The sequence below is a fragment of the Mastomys coucha genome, unplaced genomic scaffold (genome assembly GCF_008632895.1).
Source record: "Mastomys coucha isolate ucsf_1 unplaced genomic scaffold, UCSF_Mcou_1 pScaffold7, whole genome shotgun sequence".
NCBI classification, from domain to species: domain Eukaryota; kingdom Metazoa; phylum Chordata; class Mammalia; order Rodentia; family Muridae; genus Mastomys; species Mastomys coucha.
Genome location: NW_022196913.1, coordinates 33,644,864 through 33,661,861, shown reverse-complemented (window position 1 = coordinate 33,661,861; position 16,998 = coordinate 33,644,864). Strand labels below are relative to the sequence as shown.

General features: G+C 38.2%; 1 protein-coding gene across 2 annotated transcripts in view; it reads left to right on the top strand.

Annotated features, from left to right (window-relative positions):
- The window catches only part of Cdkal1 (CDK5 regulatory subunit associated protein 1 like 1), a 555,277-nt gene that overhangs the window by 377,307 nt on the left and 160,972 nt on the right, over positions 1–16,998 (top strand). The gene's annotated exons all lie outside the window — the stretch shown is intronic.

Sequence of the window (16,998 nt, the reverse complement as noted above, 5' to 3'; positions counted from 1 at the left end):
CCAGATCCATCCATTTCCCTAAGAATTTCATAAATTTATTTTTTTTGATAGCTGAGTAGTATTCCATTATTATAGTTGCAGAAACGAGGCCTACTACCTTATAAGTCCCTTTAATGTTTTGTTTTGGGATATGGTCTTGTTTACTCAAGCTGGCTTTGAACCCACAATCTTCCTATGTCAGCCTCCTGAGTGCTAGAGTGTTAAAACAGGCATGCACCATCATGCCTAGTTCCAATATATCAGCATATATAATTATTTGATATATATTTAAGGTTTTGGTGATGAAAATGAAGAACATATATCGATATAATAGGCATAATTCTGATAAAGGGGTGGAATAACTTTATTTAGGACAATATTTACTTGCTGAGATTCAAAGCTCAGTATCCCCCTCATCAAGATTTGTTGTTAAAATTAATTTATATGATCTATACTTTTAGGAATTTCATTTTTGTTTTTCACACAAGTATATGTTCTTGAAAATATTAATCCTAGTTGATGGTAGCAGTATATCATGATTTTCGCTAAATATATTTGTCACCTGGCCATCACTTCTAGAATTGCATTTGGTTCCTCTCTATATAAGCATCCTTTATCAGGCTACTTATATCCACTTAAAAGTTCAATGCCAGCTCTGCTCAGCAGCACAGGTAACTGGCTTACTAGACATGGACTTTTCCTTTGCACTTGCACTCGTCTGAAATATATCAATCGGAATGTAGCTTGGGCTCAGAAACTATGGCCACTGTAAATCCTCATGGGAAGAGAGGGCATGATTACAGCCTAATAACTTAGTCATCATCCTGCTCTGTGTAAAGAACTTGACATGATTTGCTTAAACTTCAGAGTTTTAAGATAATTATTGCAGTTTATTTTGTATGTATATGTGTGTGTATGTACATGTGGTGGTCAGAGGACAGCTTGGAGGAGTTAATCTTCACTTTCCACCTTATGGTTCCTCAGGACAGAAAGGTCATCAGGCTTTAATTTTCATTCTGTCCATCCACCTCCCCTCATCTGATGCACATGTGCAGATAAGAGAAGAGCCTTGGGTATCATTCCTAGCTTTCTACCTTGTTTCACAAGGTTCTTTTCTTGTCCATGTATGGACACCATGCTAATTGGCCCATGAGATTCTAGCATTCTCCTACTCCACTTCTCCCTGTAGAAACACTGGAACATGTGCACACACTGATTCCTAGATTTTACTTTATTTCCAGGATTTGAACTTTGGTCCTCAAGCTTCACAGCAAATCTCTTACCCACTGAGCCATCTTTGGAGCCCTTTCTTTTCACTCATTAAAAGGTCTTGACTTTTGTGTATGTTTTGCATCAATAAAGAATTTTCTATGTAATTTGGTATTGAATTCCTTAAACATTATCAAATCTATAACAAAATCATTTATAAATATTTGTTAATTATTCTTATATGGAGTTTTTCCTACTGAGAAAAGTTCAACCTGAGCTGTGAGTATAAAGCAAAGAATAAATCTCATCTTCTAAACCATTAAACTAACATGTGGTAGGACACATTTTCCCTGAGAGAAATGCTCTGAAGTGATGGAAGCTGAGTCCATGAGCACAAAGTCCTTCATTCAGAGCACAGTCCATGAGCATGGAGTTAGTCCTCACTCGGGAGCACAGTCCATGAGCATGGAGTTAGTCCTCACTCGGGAGCACAGTCCATGGGCGTGGAGTTAGTCCTCACTCGGGAGCACAGTCCATGGGCGTGGAGTTAGTCCTCACTCGGGAGCACAGTCCATGAGCGTGGAGTTAGTCCTCACTCGGGAGCACAGTCCATGAGTGTGGAGTTAGTCCTCACTCGGGAGCACAGTCCATGAGTGTGGAGTTAGTCCTCACTCGGGAGCACAGTCACTTATTTTGTGGAGTTCATAGGCTTATATTTCATGAGCTTTGTCAGTTTTTCTACCTAACCCTTTTTGATGTATTCATTTTATTTTATGTGTACAGCCATTTTGTCTGCATGTATGCCTGTGTATAGCATGTCTGCCTGATTCTCACAGGGCAGCAGATCCCTGCAACTGAAGTTACGGACAGTTGTGAGCCACAATATGGATGCTTGGAATCAAACTTGGGTCCTCTTGAAGAGCAGCAAGTGCTTTTAACCCCTGTGTCATCTCTCTATTCCTTACACATCTCTTCTATCATGAGTTAACAGGACATCTACTTTGGTTGTAATTAAATACAATCTTCTCAACTTCAGTGAAAATTTTCTAATCTATAGGGGTTGCATAGAAATTTCTTAAATGTGTTTACTTTTTAAAATTCATTTCAATTCCGATGCTCATTTTACAAATAACAAGTTATAATATTATTTAAAGAAAATATCTGGTAGGCCAGCCAGGGTTTGGGTAATAGCACAGTCTGGGAATGAGTAATCCAGAATCAGTAATGTATGGACTTAGTAGGTGACGCTCTTACCAGGCAATTCATTCAGCCATTTGTTTTCTTGTTTTTTCCCCCTCGCCTAATGGAGAATGTGCAGGTAACTATGGCTCTCCCAGCTCAGCCATTACTGACAGTAACAAGAGAGTGAGTGTGATTATCTGCTCTTATGCCACATTCCCAAAGGTTTAATTCCTTGCTGATTACTGATGAACTTTATGGTTGCTTTTTTTATTTGATTGATTTTTTTTAAATTTTAGCTTATCTATAAAATATAAAATCATGACATTACAATGTCTGGAGGAGAAATTTTTAGAGATCCACCAAATATGGTTGAAAATGGAGGACTGACCATTATAGACAGGTGTCAGTCAGTAGACATACCCTGTAATTTTCTGTACTTTGATGTCAGCTGTCCCATTTTTCTCCCCATACATGCCTGTGTGAATGTTTTATGTGGAAGAATTATTTAAAAAAACAAACAAACAAAACATCTTAGTGTAGCTTTAGTTCCTGATTTTGTGCAGCAAACATGAAGTCGGTTCCCATGAACAGCTCCTAAGTCCAACCCTTAAGATACAACAAACTTTATTTTTAGCAGTGACCTTTTATAATTCAAGCGTTGATCCTTGGAGATGCTGTTCACTTTTGATGCATCTCCAAATCCCCCTTTTTATGCATTTTAAATCAACACACACTTGCTCTGAATTAATGCGTGTGGATAGACGGAGATGTAATTTAAACACATCTGTTCAAATATGCATTTCAGATCAACGCAGTGCCGCTTCTCATAATATGATGGAGTTTTTGACGGGTATTAGATCCCTAAAGTACACAGCAGATGGTATTTATTAGAGAATGAATAGAAATGAAGTTTAAGGATGTTGAGCTTTTTGTCTTAAGTCACTCGTTTTTTAGTCATAGAACAATAACAGTCTGAAGTCCTGTGTCACTGTGTTGAGGTTTTGTGTGAAATATGCAGTCTAAGTTCAACGTCAGTCAAGTTGAGATTAAATGTATGTTTTTTCTGAGCAGTCAATGTTACTGAGAAAAGCTAGATGACAAAGATCTAGAATAAGTAATAGCCTGATAATAGTCAGTAGCTACAACCAATACTTCACATTGCGTAATTTATGGATTTAAATAAATTGAATAACTTCACTAAATCTTCATTTACTTGGCAAATGTCAGTGAACAGCTTCAAATTTATAAAAATATTATATTTTAAGATTATTATTTTAGCATCTAAAATAAACATGTTAATCTTCAGTGCTACCTTCCACCCCCTCAAATAGAAATAGATGACATATTATATATCATATGTGGATCTGGAATTAATACACAGAAATTCATTGCCTGTCACATTTACCAGCTTCAATCAAAAGCTGGATATACCTAACTGTTGTGTCAATGAATAGAGAAAAAATGACATAAATGCTTATGCCATCTTCCCTGGATCCTTGCCCTGCCTAACTCAGGCACAGCATTCTCTCTGTGCCTCTGTGCTCATATCTGAAGATGAAACACTAATGAAACTTCATGGTATGTCTTGCCTAGAGACGGAGAAGGTGACAGAGTCTGGAGAGTTACAGTAACCAGCACTTAGCACTGGTTTTTCCTCTCTAGAATTTGTGACCGTTAATGTATCCAGTACCAAGGGACAGGCTAGATCCCGGTCAGGAAGCAGAGCTCCATAGGCATACCTTTCTTCCATTTCATTCAGAGCTGTGTTCTCCCATCTGGGATCAGGTACAGCCTTACTAGACTGAGGACCTAGGAGCTGTTACTCACGTGCCTGGCACCACAGACAAGTCTTTCTCTTGTTGATTTAGACACAGCGCAAAGGGAAAGCAATGATTGTGAGGTAACCTGTGGTTATGTTAGGTAGGCACAGAAAACATTTTAAAATATTTGAAATAATATAATTGCTTTGCAGTGGGAGCACGTACTTGAATAAAATATGTTAGCAGGTGTCCTGCTAGCATGGAATCTCATGCTGTGGTATTTATTGGAAATATGCATGCCATCAGCGGGTTTAAATTTGCAAAAAAGTATGGAAAAAGAAGGTTTGCATTTTTAAAAGTTTCAGGTTTGAAATCATGCTATGTTTTTAAACTGGATTTCCAATTGAATAATGTATAGTTTAATATCATTTTCCTTTTTAGCTTAGATTGTTGTCATTGTTACTATGAAAAATGATGGCTCTGGGTTCTCTGGTCGTTGTGAGGACCCCTCATTCTGGCCAGTTTCTCCTGCCACTATCATAGCGGAGGCCATCGCTGTCTGTGTTCCACCATCATGTTCTTCTCTCATGTGCAGAAGCACCAGCAGCACCAGCACACTATGAAGATGCCACTCCCCACCGAGCCTTTGGTTGATGCTTTCTGCAAACATCACACTGGTCCTGACTCTGTAGCTGAAACGCCTGCTCGCCCATTGCCTAGCTCCATACCCCATCATGCTTGCTGCTTTGGGCAGGAGTGCATGTACTCTTGCTGTCCCCACTTTAGCATGTGTTCCATTTTTCTCTCTACCTGTGCTAACAGGTGCCATGGCCACCTGTGTCTTTTGAACATGTGGAATGTGGCAAGTTGAATTGTTTTATAAATAGGAAGCACATGCTAAAATTCTGTCTTAGTACTGAAAAAAAAGTGAATTGATATATTTCATTAGATTTTATACTGACAGCTAATCGAAATCACACTTAATTTCTGTTTGGTAAAAGGTCACCAATAACAAATTTTACACACACGCACGTATGTGCATACACACACACACACACACACACCCCTACCTCTGTGATTTTTGTTTGTTTTATTGTCACTTAAAATCAGATACCTTTTTACATTGTGTAGTGACTGGATGTGCTGAGCTCCCCCACCTCTATCCCGTTAGTTCCTCCTGCCTCATTCTGTCCATGCCCTAGTTAAGCCTGTTTTCACACATTACCTGCATTAAGACTTCCTGCACCCCTCTCATATCTGTGTTTTGTATTTGAGCATTTGTTTTATAATGCTCATTATACATATGCATTTATTACTCCTGGGTTCTGTTGCTTGACTGGGAGATACTAAGGTATCGCACAGAGAGCTTAGGCTTTGAAACAAAACCAGAAGGACCAAGATCATAGCTCTTACCTTTACTTAATGTCTAACCTGGGGGAAGCTGAATGATCTCTCTGAGTATCGATGCAATACTTTTACAATATAAAGAGAATTTAGAATATTATAATATTCTGTGTGAGTATCAGAGGATCAGATGCACTAGTTTCAGTGCACGCATGTGTATTTGCCTTGAATGCTGTCATGGCTAAGGGTGTAGCTATTTCAGCTGCTATTGGTAAGCACCTGGCAACTGGAGTTTTTCTGGAAGCTGGAGCATCTGGCTCAGCACATGGTTCAGTGTTAGGGCATAAATATCCTCCTCCTTTGACACTGATTAAATCAATTATCAGTTCAATTGCCAGTATTGACTAAGGTGGCATTTCCTAGAGCAGTTATCAGAGCCCTAATTAGCTCTTCTGCCCACATTTTCAGACCCTGGTATAGAGGACCTACATGATGCTGCTGTCCCTCTTGACCCCACATATGTGATTTTGCTGCTTCATTCCATTATTTCCAGGCTCTTCTGTGAAGCATCTTAGAGTCATTTAGGAAAATGTGTCTTCACTCTAGGGCCATCAAAGATTATTTCATTCTTATTCTCTCTTCTAATGACAGTTCATGTTTCTGCAGTTTACTCAGTCATTTACTTGTGATTTTCTGTTTTATTCAGCTTATTTTTGTGACCATCTTATAAAAGTATCATCACACATTACTGACTGAGCCATCTTCCTGCCTTCTTTCAGCTGTTTGTATCTCAGAATGTTGTTTATCTGTCTTAGTCTCTTAGGTGATTCCCCCCTGCTTAAGACAATAACTACAAGTAGGCCATTTATACAGTTCCAGAGGCTGAAGATCCACAGCGCTGGCACATGGAGGGTCAGTCTCTGGTGAGCTCTCATTTTTCATGGATGGAACCACCTTGGACTTCCTACACAAAAGACAAAACTAGACAGGATACTCTCTTTCACATCCAACCATACAGAGAGAGTGCTTGTCCCTAGTGACCCAGTCACCACCGAAAGACTGCAGCATTGGGGTTATGTTTCATAGTGAATTTTGGAGGAGAGACTAAGTCAAAGCACAAAGTACCTTGGTTTGTGTACCAGGCTACAAACTGCAAGGCAGGGTATCCCAAGCTATAGTAGTTACCACAGATTCTCCAATTCTTTTACTAACAGTGATGTCATTGGTGCTGTTATCTATACCATGGAGGATTTTGGACATTATGTCAGGCGTGTAAGACTGCTTCTCTAGCAGCTACAGTGGCTGGACCCTGTTGGGTTCTGTGGGGCTGCGAAGCCTGTCCACAGATGGACCATATGGCTATGGAAGTTGAAAACTCATCATAGTGAAAGGCCAGCCCAACAGGGCTCAGAGCAGAACTGACTAGAACTTCCAAGGTAAAAATTCAGGCCAAGTATTCATGAGGTAGTGCCACAAGAAACAAGCTCAGTATGTAAACCATCACTTCCATGTAAGTGTCCCCTGGGACAGGCTGGTGGTCCCTTGCTGTCTCTGGGCCCTCTCATGTTTAGAGGCGGGCCTCTGGAGAGGTACTGCCAGTGAAGAGATATTACTGTGGTGGGGCTTGTCCCTTTCAGGCCACAAAAGGGAGCTCCTGTGACCTGGAGTCAGTATCTAGAGTCCTCTACATATACCTAAACTCTTGTCTTTGTTTCCAGGACTCTATCTTGCATCCTCTATCCCCAAATTTTGATGAAAATGTATACATAGTATGAAGTACATGTATATAACACCATGAGCGTTGACCCAGCCTTGCCCTGGCAGACTTTTCTACAGGTAGCAATTGAGAATGAGAGGGCTCTTAGTTAACCATGCACTTTAAACAAAGTGCTCACTTAAGGCAGGATGCCATCATCATCCACAGTGCAGTAATGTGTACATTTCCCCCAAGAAAAGCAAGTCATTTACAGAGTCTTGTGAATCTTCACTTCCCCTTCCCTTCTATGGTTATGTTCTGACTTTAAAATACTGAGACTGGTTTCAGTCAACACAGGGATTAACCATTGATTAACAACTCTGTCACTGTATTGAATCCACTGATTCATCTTGTCTGTTCCCCAACTTTCCCAAGCACTTCACATAGGGTCTTCAAAAAGCACCTCATCTCCTGTAAACTGCGAGGCTGCTGCCTGCTTAAGACTACAGGCTACTCATGCCCCTTAGGAGACAAAGTATGTGATACCCTAGAGCTGTGATTTAAAAAAAAAAAAAAATCATGAAAATGTTCCAAGAAGAGTAGGTCACGGGGGAGAATCTTGCTCGGGACCTGGATTGAACTGAGTTTGCAACATGTGAACTTTCAGATCAATTCCTTCACCTCCTCAGCAGTGTCCCTTGCAGCACTTAGCAAACATCAGGGAGTTGCTCTACTGATGGCATAGAATCCCATCAGATGGTAACTGGCTGTTGCTTTGTAGACCCTGTGAATTGTGTTGGAGCTGTCATGGTCTCTCCTCAAATCCTACAGAGTAAGCTGCCGTAAACAACATATAGATCAATGAGTATCCCAGGGCTCAATAAAACTTTACTTATAAAGCAAGCAATGAGAAGATTTGACTTGGGCCATAGTCTGCCAACCCCGAGTTAATGAATCAGGATGAATGAAGTCAGTAAAGGCAGCAGTAAAAGCAGCTCAACTATTTAGGAATGAAATAATTGCAAATCTGATTTAATTTGGTGGAGTATTTGATTTCTGTTATGCAGATATATCTTCTGTCTGCCTGTTTTGCTCCCTCCTCCCCTCCCTTCCTTCATGCCTCCCTCTCCACCTTTTATTTTCTCTTTGTTTTGACTCTCTTGGTACACCCACCTTTACCTACTTACTCTTGGAACTGCAGATGTGCACTATCATGCCCAGTTTATATGGTACTGAATTGAATCTGTGCTTCTTTTTTTTATTATTATTGGATATTTTCTTTATTTACATTTCAAATGTTATCCCCTTTCCCAGTTTACCCCTCTCCCAGAAACCCACTATCCCATCCCCCTTCCCCTGCTTCTATGAGGGTGTTCTTCCGCCCACCCAACCATTCCCACCTCCCTGCCCTCAGTTCCCCTACACTGGGGCATCTAATGAGCCTTCATAGGACCAAGGACCTCTCCTCCCATTGATGTCTGACAAAGCCATCCTCTACTACATAGGCAGCTGGAGCCATGTGTACTCTTTGGTTGGTTGGTGGCTTAGTCCCTGGGAGCTCTGGGGGGAGGGGAGGTCTGGTTGGTTGATATTGTTGTTCTTCCTATGGGAACCAGTGCTTCTTGCATGCTTGGCAAGTAATCTACTCACTGAATCTACAACCCCTGACCTCAGGATACCAATTTTTAATGGTAACATATCCATGAAGAAGATTAATTAGCCTGATTTGTTGTTGATATTGGACTACATATTAGAAATATTATATTATGACCATATAAAATTTATAAATTATCCTCAAGATTCAGCATTTATCACCCTTCTGATAATGCTTCCCATTAGAGAATCCTGTGATCCAGGGTTGAGTTTCTAAAATTTCAATAAGTGTTTTTTTTTCCTCATAGTCTAATTTTAAAAGGTTTAAGAACTTGCCCAACTTTGTAGTTTGTACCCTGTCTTGATATTCATTTAATTGGTTCTGCTAATGTGAATGCCCTTTCAAATATGAAAAAATAAAGCAAGAGGGAAAAGTTGATTATTTCTGTAATTGGATTTTCTCTTGAATAAAATGATTTCACCTACTTTATCTTTCTGACTTAAGGGATGGGGGTGGGGGCTAGCTTTTTTCCCCATTGTGGTTAGCCGCCGACAAATGAAGGTATAGTGACTTCCAAGGTATCAGAATGGCAGAATGGTTTGGGCTGTAATTAATTAGTGATGCTGAACGTACTCAGCCATGCTTTCCTTTCCAAATCTCAATTTCTACTGTGTGCAAAATAATTCCATCCAGGAAGAATTCTAATTACTTTAGTAATTATCGTCTTATCTCTAAATGGAATTCAGACATTTGCTGCAGTTTATGAATGTTAGGACTGTTTCATTTCCTTTTCACCTTGAATAACAGAAAAATACACATCACCAAATCCACCTTCATTGAACCTTATAATTCATGTTACCATAGAAACAGAAAAACTCATATAAGAATCATGTTAACAGTACCATAGATAGTAAATACCTTCACTCCAACCCAGTGTCATAAAATGATTTTAATAACAGATGTGTGAGAATCCTGTGAAATTTAATATGACTCCTTTTAAATATTATAACAGTATTATTCAGTATGCTTACTTTTAATTTTTAAAGCAATATCTGTGGTTTATGTACGGCTTTGTGCTTATTCCAAAATATTTGCAGTGCCATGCAAGAACAGTGTCTCAGAATAAAAATCTCACTTAGCATGGTGTTTATTTAATTTTTAGTTAACAGTCATGTTTCATTTCATTTTTTTCTTGAAGCAAAACAGCGTCTTTTAGGCTCACACCAGATTTGGAACTGTAATAAATGCCATTAGATTTTTCAGTGTCATCAGCTAAGGTTGTCCCCATGCTCCTCTCAGCCCCACCACTTGTCTGTTTTATAACCATTCTTCTTCCTGGGATGCAGAAACAATTTTCATGTAAACTCCCCCATTTTCACTACTGATATTAAGGTCATTTGTTTTGTAGTGTAAATTCTGATCTCTCCACATGGCTAGACGCTTCAGCATGTTCTCAGTGATTTGCACCTTTCTCTTACCTCTGTCTGATAGATTACTGTTTTACTTAATAACAAAATTATATCAAATTTAACTATGTGACTTTAGATTTTTCTAGTTCATTGAAAGTTTATTACATTCAGTAAAGATTAAAAGCATGCATCTATAAATTTTCGTGTATGTTTAATAAATAATCAAGTAATAAGTATATCAAAGAATTATTTCAAATGAAATATTTTAATTTTTGTTTATTTCATGTATTCATTACATCCGGCATGAGGCTCTTGAAGAACATTTTCATACATGTATGTATTTTAATCAAGCTTATCTCCCTCATACTAAAACTAAGACTTTTAAAAACCTAATACTTGTGGTCCTTGCGTATCTGCACTCACTCCTGTGGCCTGATATCAATCTTAGCCATGCAAATTATTTTTGCAAAACCAACAATCAAGAACTAATTAGTAAAAAATTCCCCAAAGAGAGGCTTAATAGTTCCTATCATGTCAATATCACATTTCACCTCATGTTTGAATCATCTTTGGTGTTTAAATGTTGAAAACGCCTTCTTACATGTATGTTTAAACTGCTCTTTAAGTGTTATATATTTTTATAGATATTTCTTTTGTGGAAAAGTTTCTGTTTGTTGATTTTTAGAACTGTGTGCTTGTATTTGGCACAGGGCCTGAGTCTGTAGTCCAGGCTAGCCTCTAGGATATAATTGTGCTCTTGCTTGCTGTATTGAGTTTTCAGGCAAGAGGACTTTAGTGTCTTTCTTTTTTATGATTAAGTGTTATGTGATCCTGAAACAGTATGGCTTCACACATGGTCTCATTAAGTAGCGGGATCAGATCTTTGTGCATTCGATAGTCTAGTCTGGCTTGTGCTAGGAAATAAATTCATGTTCATATTTTGAGCTGAAGATACTTATTATAGGAAAGTAGTTGGATGGACATACAGACAGTCACATACATGCATACATAGATTCTAAACCGTGAATACTGCAGTTGCAGAGAACCTTGGGCAGATAGACAGATGTCTGAATGATAACTATGCATTTGAGCAGATTTTCCAAAATCAAAACTTTTGTCCAGCCCTGTTATTTTGTCTTTCCTATCTTCTAAAAGATCTTTCTCTTTTTACCTGTCTAAATGTTTAGTTACTGATGGCTGCGGCATACCCGTATAAGTGCTGGGAAGCCAATCTGGGTCCTGTGCTAGTGCAATAAGTGCTCTTAACCCGCTGAGCCATCTCTCCATCCCCCTAAGCTGATTGTTTTTAGTTTTCAGATAGTTTAGACCTGTTTTTGTTTGTTCAGTCACTGAACATTGCATATATTCAGAGACTGTCATGTTGATAAAATCTCTTCACTAGACATTTTAAGGCTCTTTTCACCATAGCCAGAATGTTGTTCAGATCTAGTATTTTAAATTTTCTTAAAACTTACTCATAAAGCAGCTCACCGAATTTCCATGTTTTCCAATTTTAGTTAATATAATTTGTGATAAAGAAAAATGAACCTACTTGTGTTTGTATGGTCTCCTAGGATGGCCTTTACATTCTGATCCTGTTCTCCTATAGTTTCCTAAAACTTACCTGGGGCACCATCTGAAAAGAACCATGAAAGAAACAGTCTGTGGAAGTGATAGAATAGAGAGTTGTGCATTAGTCTCTTATGGAAATTAAAAGGAACTGGGTGTCAGTTAAGTCCTTCTGTATACCAGCTGCCATTTGAAATCCTTCACACTCAGTACTCCTACTGTATACCAGCTGCCATTTGAAATCCTTCACACTCAGTACTACCCAGGAAGCATTATGTTGTGATTCCATCATGTGGAAGAAGGGACTAAAGCAGAGATGTTTCAAATAACTTTTGGTAGTAAGGCTCTTAATGAAGGGCCTAAGTTATGATTTCTTTCCTCTGACACTGTTGCTACTGTTTCTCTCTGAACTATCTGTATAGAGGAATAATCACATTCGTTTCTGGAAGAATAATGATAATAATAAAGGCAACAATAAGGTCTTAGAAAGAATAAATGTAGCCTGGAGCCATTTAGTTTTAAATTGCCTCTCTGTTCAGAATGAGTAGTGGAAAGGGCACTGAGAGGGTTGCAAGATTCAGGTTTAAATTCTGATTGCACCAGCAATAGCCTGGTGACCTTTGACAAATCTCTTAACCTCTAGACAGAGTATAGATATCTTTGCTCTAAAATACTACTGCAAAAATACAAGCAGGTTTTAACGTTGTAGTAAATTAATGTAGAAAAACTATTGTTAATAATAAGATTTGTTCCCAGTGAACTTATGATCTCTTAGTGCTTCTAGCACAGTCATGCAATGAACACATGTGGACACAGGTCAGAGGGACGACAGCCTTCAGTAGTGATTAAAAACTGCAGACCAGGGCCCTTATTTGATATACCCTAATTGTGTAGCTGTGTGTAATTCACCTCCCTGAATCTTATTCCACTAACGATATTTTCCCCATTTGTCATGGAGGCTTACAAGAAATTGTCTTAAGCAAAATATAAATTTTAGTACATTGCCTGGTGCTCAGTGCTTATAGTTCTCTGACAAGGTTGCATGCAGTAAGGGTGGGTAATGCATAAAGACCTTGTTCAGCAGGTGCCCTTCTACGCACCCTATCCACTTGAGTAAACTTATCAGCAGATGCTTTTACTAGGAACAAAGCAAAGGCATTAAAGGCCAAGTAACTTACCCTGGGCCTGCCACAGTAGTTCACATCCTTAGCAATAAGCCACCTAATAGCAAATGAAAATCTGAAGATTAAAGTATGCATTTTAAGTAGTATTTCAGATGGTCAGAGCCAGGTTGGTGACATGTACTCAACCCCAGCCCTTGATAAGAGAGAGATGAGGAGGTGGAGGAATTTGAGGCCAAGTTTTAGCTAAATGGCTATTTATAAGGCTAGCCTACATTATATAAAACTCTTCTTAGAAAATCAAAATGTGGAATGTATATGTGTATTTTTTTTCATTCAAGGCAAAATCTTGTATCTTTGTTCCACCAAAGTACTTTATTTGGTGCCAGAGATCAAACCCAGGGCATGCATGCTAGGTAAGCATTCTATCAACTGAGCTACCTCCCCAAATCTCTTAAGCCCCAAGCTAGCGCAAGCAGATACTATGTAGTCATTACAAGTTACTGTTAGCTTTTTATAAATGAATGTAGCTGTTCAGATGTTCACATGTCAGATGTGCAATTAGGATGCCCCTTATTCTGTTCCCAGGTTATTCAGCAAACCTGCTCTGACAGTAAACATAAGAGAAAAAATGATGACTCAAAAGTTTTCTCATAATCGCAGCTCTTCAAATATTTTTATTTCATCCTTTTAGAATTACTTCCTAAAACTACTAGGAAAACATAAATATCAAAAGGTTTTAAAATTCAAGAACATATTAGATAGTGATTGCATATCTTGTACTCACAATTTCAATAAATCAGTGAAAATGGAATTTTTTTTAAAAAATCAAATTTTGAAAATTCTGTGTATCAAAGGCAGTGTTTGCCCAGGATTAGCATTCAAATATTTGTAATAATATTCTATTTTACACCCTCATCATTTCCTCTTACTTAAATCACAAGATACAAAATTAGAATTTGCTTCACTTCATACTTCTTTGATTTTTGCATACTGAGAATTATTTGCTAGGCAAATTAACAATGTAAATGAGATTTTATTTGTCTCACCTAAATGATCAAATTATTTTCAAGAATATAAGTGGCAACATTTGCATATTTTAAATGAATGTATAGATGAGCCTTGTCTGATAGTAAGGTTCAGATGCCACATTTATGGTATAAATAATCAACTTATATTCTTACATACTTTGAGACAATTAAACAGCTTCTAGCTCTAAATATTGAAGTGCCATCAATTCATAGTAGTCTGTCTTCAGTGTTCCTAGTCCACTTTTTGAGTTGATTGTGTAGTTACATTCACATTTGAACATCCTGGTCTTTTAACATTTATAGTGGCTCCTTTAAATGTTGGTCACAACCCTACCACCACCACCAAGACAGCCAAAGTAAGCAGGTGTTGACCAGTGCTGGGCACAACTGATGGATGGAGAAGAAGGGGGGCAGTCAGAAAGGGACTTTCCTTTGGGAATACCCAACAGCTATTGCCGCATTCATTCTGATTCAGAAATTAGGACAATGACCAATTGTCTTTGTCTTTTGCCATGTTTCACAGGCAGTTTCTCAGATATTTTTAATTTCCTGAGAGAAATAGACTCTCTGTCATCTGTTATCTTTTGCCTCTATTTTTAGCTCTAGATTTCTTCTGATCATGAGTAGTTAGAAGGCAAGTGTAAAACTAGCTCATTGAAATATTTTTACACACTGCTTTCTGTTCATGTACTTGGTCTAGAAAATGTTTTTATCTTTATCTTGCTATGGATGTGTATCTTTCTATTTTTTTTTCAAATGTGATTTTGATTGTCCTTAAAGAGGGAAGAAATGGATTTATATCACATTAGACCATTTCTTTTGTTCTGTATGAGAATTGTCCCTCATGTTTATTATCATTATACAGAAAAGTCTTTGGAATTACTTTACAAGCCCTTGGAATTATAATTACAAGTTATAATCCATCAAAATTAATGACTATATGAGGTGAAGTAGAAATGGGAAGAGAGTGTTTTCTACACTAAATGTGTCATGTTTCCTTCAGTTAGACATACAGTACTGTGCCGAGGGCGAGGGGGTGGGGGTGGGGCGTGGAAAGCTTCTGCTTTTGAGAATTTGTTAGGAGTTCCACAGCTTGAGCCTTCTTTCTTACAACATCAAGCTACTGTGCTCATCCGTGAAGGAGATGTATGATAGGAAAAAAGGGGTAGTATGGTGTGTACTCTGCTCCCTAATGCTTAGAGTTCTTCATTTTGGAGTATTATTAGCATCATTCTTTTACCATTACACTGTTAAAGTGTAGGAGAATTTTGTAGCCAACCTTATAAAACTGGAAGGCCTTAGAGAAAATGGCACCACTTCCAGCATTTCAGCTAGTTAAAGCAAAGACAGTTTACTCTCTATGATTAAAAGTCTGCAGGTGCTGGGGCCTGGAGAGATTGTTCAGCAGTTAGGAACATTGACTGCTCTTGCAGAACTTGGTCTAGAAAATGTTTTTATCTCTGTCTTGCTATGGATGTGGATCTTTCTATGGTGTTTTCAAATGTGATTTTGATTGTCCTTAAAGACAATATGGGTTTAATTCCCACACTGTCTAACTTCAGTTCCATGGGTATCTGATGCTTCTTCTGACCTCTGTGAACACCAGGGATGTGGTACACAGACATACAGGAACGGAAAATTCCCATGCACATAAAACAAAATAAAATGTCTTAAAAAATATTTACAGTGCTTTGTTCTTTAATATCAAAAGGACAATGAAAATGATTGTTGATGAAAATTCCCAAACTAGAGGAAATAGGGACAAAGGCCATGAGCGGAGAAAGTGAGACAGATTTTAACATCTTCAATTAAGAAATGATGTTGTAGCACTAAAACTGAAACTAAGGTGTCCTGTAGGGGAAAACTTAAGATGGAGAAAGAGCTCTGAGAAACTGAAACATATCCAATTACTGCCTTTTTTAATATAAAAAAAATTAAAAACTGGAAAACATGCTCAAATAAGTTTTCTGGAAGATAGAACAAATAAAAACATATAGAAAATGAGACATAAAAAGCCAAAGATTAAATTGATAGTTTTAACATTCAAAAAGAGTCCCTAAGAGAAAGTGTTATATGTACATGCAAACATATGTCATTTCCAAGAGAAATTGCTAAGGAAATAATACAATTTCCTAGAGAAATTATTAAAGGAATAATATGAGTGAATTAGATTCCTGGATTGAAAGACCATGAGTCTATAGATTGTGCCTTGTATGAAGATTTTTAAAATATAATATAAAGCTTATCAGCGTGAAATTTAAAATGATCAAGAATAATTTTACACCCTAAAAGGACAGTGATATAGCACATGTAAAGGAATCTGTATGGTTGGAGTGTGGGTCAGTTCTAGAGCACTTGACCTGGATGACAGAGGCCTAGGTTTCCTGTCCAGAACTGGAAGAGTATGGGCATACACAGGAGTAGTTTCCATGCCTTCAGCATCTGTCAGCATTTTTTTAAAGGTACAATGCAAATTCTGGCAGATAATTCCTTTTAACTTGTTATACTGTACTGCCAGTCAGTTGTGTGTTCAGACATCCAAAGACCTAACCATAGCCTCACCTAATATTGAGAACACACTTCAACGTGAAGGAAAACAAGAATTAGCAAGATCTAAGACTCAAAAAGCGACACTAAAGGAAAAGAGAACACAGAACTGCAGTCAAGGGCAGTAACCATCAATTCATTGCTAGACCAGCGCATGCTTTAATTACGTAGCTGTGGCCCTTTCACAGACAAGAGACATGATTGTGGAACAATCTGATATATTGAGCATTTAGAAAATTTGATTTTGTTTTCCCTGACCCATGCTAGGCATTGAACCCAGGACACTGCATACGATTGGCAATTTCTCTGCTACTGGGCAACAGCTCATTCTGCTGTTGATTTTTGGTAAGTCTGATGGAGCCTTGAGAAGATATGATTAGGAACATAAAAATGTTAAAGAAACTTTTCAGAGAGGCACTTACTACCCTTAAAAAACCTGAATATTTGCCAGGCGGTAGTGGCACACACCTTTAATCCCGGCACTTTGGCAGCAGAGGCAGGCAGATTTCTGAGTTTGAGGCCAGCCTGGTCTACGGAGTAAGTTCCAGGACAGCCAG